This window comes from Brachyhypopomus gauderio, chromosome 16 (genome assembly GCF_052324685.1).
Source record: "Brachyhypopomus gauderio isolate BG-103 chromosome 16, BGAUD_0.2, whole genome shotgun sequence".
NCBI lineage: Eukaryota > Metazoa > Chordata > Actinopteri > Gymnotiformes > Hypopomidae > Brachyhypopomus > Brachyhypopomus gauderio.
In genome coordinates, this window is record NC_135226.1 from 1,890,442 (window position 1) to 1,893,394 (window position 2,953).

Sequence of the window (2,953 nt, forward strand, 5' to 3'; positions counted from 1 at the left end):
GAAGCTGCTCCGTTACTACGGGCCCGGCCAACACCAGCAGGAGAGAGACCGGCTGTTCCAGGACAAGTCTGAACAAGGACCTGTGTTACAGTTGGGATCCAGACACAGCCACGCGTTTGTGGCTACGGCAAGGTATGTGCTCAGGTTGGTCAAACAGGTCGGTGACTCACAGGATGATGTAATAACTGGGGCCTGAGATTCATCTCTTTGCTTTCTTGTTGAAGAAGATCTGATGAGATAAATCGTGAATTATCAAATGTGTCGTAACAGAACTGTGAAGGGAGTCTTAGTGGGATAACAATAACAGATACTGAAGACTGGAGCCTGTAAACACACCCAGCACTTCCGCGTGCGTTAATACACCTACGGAGAATTCCAGTCCCACGCAGACTTTCAGAGCTCCACTGAAGTACTACAGTTATGCTGCCATTTATGACACTGGATTTGTAACTGTAACATTTAATGGTTAATGGTGACAGATCAAGGAGCATTTATGAATCATCTACAGATGTCTACACAAGTGTTATCAACTTGATGATGACCCATTCCACCCTGGCCCTGATTAGAACCAGAACCACATATCTAATCCTGACCCTAAACCCTAACCTAGCTCTTCAGTCCCACAGAAAGCTGTTCATCTGAACTGCATATGGAAAAAAACTTCCAGATTAAACAGATAAGCAGCATTGTGACATCTGTGACATTTAATTCCTCCATGATCTGAAACAGGGGTACACTGTCCAGGCAAACAGAGCTGAACATGTTTCAGTGAGGTGTCTCAGCGTCTCAGTTCTCAGAGACATGGAGGAGTCGTGATGGAGATCAGGACCACAGCCCTCACAGATCACTGCAGCTGACATCTCAAACATCTGATTTGATGACTCACATATCTGGCTAACAGTCAGCTCAACGGTTTCTATAACAACCAGCTAAATGCCATTTCCTTTGCTCTCTTTCAGATATTAATGATGTTAATGATATTACTGATAAAAATTATGTTAATGGTGTTAATGATATTACTGATAATAATGATGTTAATGGTGTTAATAATATGAATTATACCTTTGTGACTCTCAACTCGTACAGTGCTATGACAATCTGGATTAAAACATGATCACAGCACAACATGAAGAGCAAGGTGCAACTTACAGTCTGGACTGGACTCAAGCTGCTCTGTGTCCTGGACCCCCCAGGAGACCACGCACATGCTTCCCCGATGAAATGATGTCTTATTTATATCGCTATTAGTCACCATGTTGTGGCTTTAATAACTGACAGTGAGCAAAAACCAAAAACATCATGTTATCATGTACCCCATATATCATTATGCTTTCAATAGCTGTTAGTGTGGGAAAGGTTCATATTATATATATAATTATTATATTATTATGAATACTATATGATGATGATGATTATTATTATTAATATGGAACCCTCAAAATTAATCACTCGTTATGGATCACTCCAAAATTATGGCAGAATTGCTTATTCCACCAGTTCTTTTCTTCGTTCCTCAGAGTGAGCTCATTTCCTGTTATCATCTCTGCTCATTAACTCCACACAACTCAGCAGAGCTGTTTTCTTCTACAGATCATTTACAAAAGCACGTTAGCGCTGGTGGCAGTCAACAACCCTCTCAAAAGCGCGCCAATACTATCCAGGACTGAATGACAGGAAGTGACCTTACGAGTTAGTCCCTGCGCAAACAATGTGAAGCATTTCTCGGGCTGTGGAAGCCTTTGTTATTCTATGCGCTCGCTGCAGAGCAGAGGGTTATTTCTGAACCTGTTTTTAAGATTCTGACACTTAAATAATGAAGCACGGATAAACTCAAATGCACATTAAGAAATGGAGAAAATACAGATCCACAGTGGAGAAGTGTAACCACAGTGTTGAGAGGTGTAACCACGGTGGAGAAGTGTAACCACGGTGTTGAGAGGTGTAACCACGGTGGAGAAGTGTAACCACAGTGTTGAGAGGTGTAACCACGGTGGAGAAGTGTAACCACGGTGTTGAGAGGTGTACCCACAGTGGAGAAGTGTAACCACGGTGTTGAGAGGTGTAACCACAGTGGAACCACAGTGTTGAGAGGTGTAACCACGGTGGAGAAGTGTAACCACGGTGGAGAAATTTAACCACGGTGGAGAAGTGTAACCACGGTGGAGAAATTTAACCACGGTGTTGAGAAGTGTAAGCATGGTGGAGAAATGTAACCACAATGTTGAAAAATGTAACCACGGTAGTGAAAATGTAACCATGGTGTTGAGAAATGTAACCATGGTGTTGAGAAATGTAACCACGTTGGAGAAATGTAACCACGGTGTTGAGAAATGTAACCACAGTGGAGAAATGTAACCAAGGTGTTGAGAAATGTAACCACGGTGGAGAAATGTAACCACGGTGGAGAAATGTAACCATGGTGTTGAAAAATGTAACCACGGTGTTGAGACAGCTGCCTCCTCTACTTCCGCGCACAACAGGTTGTCTGATTAATTCTGTGCGTCAGGTCTTGGATCTTAATTTTGTCCCATATGCGACACAGTTTCAGCAATTCATTTAGTGGCTTGTGGATGTCTGAGCCCAAAATGAGCACAAAATGAGCAGGGCCAGCCATGCCAGTGATGAGACTTCTGAGTCATGAGCAGCTGTGTTTGAGGATCTGAACTCCACCTGGTGCTCATCCACCTGTCTGATATTAATTCAACGTAATAGTGGTTTCCCTGGATACATAAGATTTGATACTGCACCAGGATTGTGTGGACAGGCCACATATACCTTGAGGAGAATATACAATATTATCAGAATATGGCTGCTGTATTAGATCAGTAACAGTAGTATGCAGTATGCATCTCAGTGTCTGGGTCTGCAGGCTCTAATACACCCTGCAGCATGACGAAGAACAAAGCTTCTCCCTCACAGGAGAACTGGGCAATTTCGTGGGGACCGTAATTGG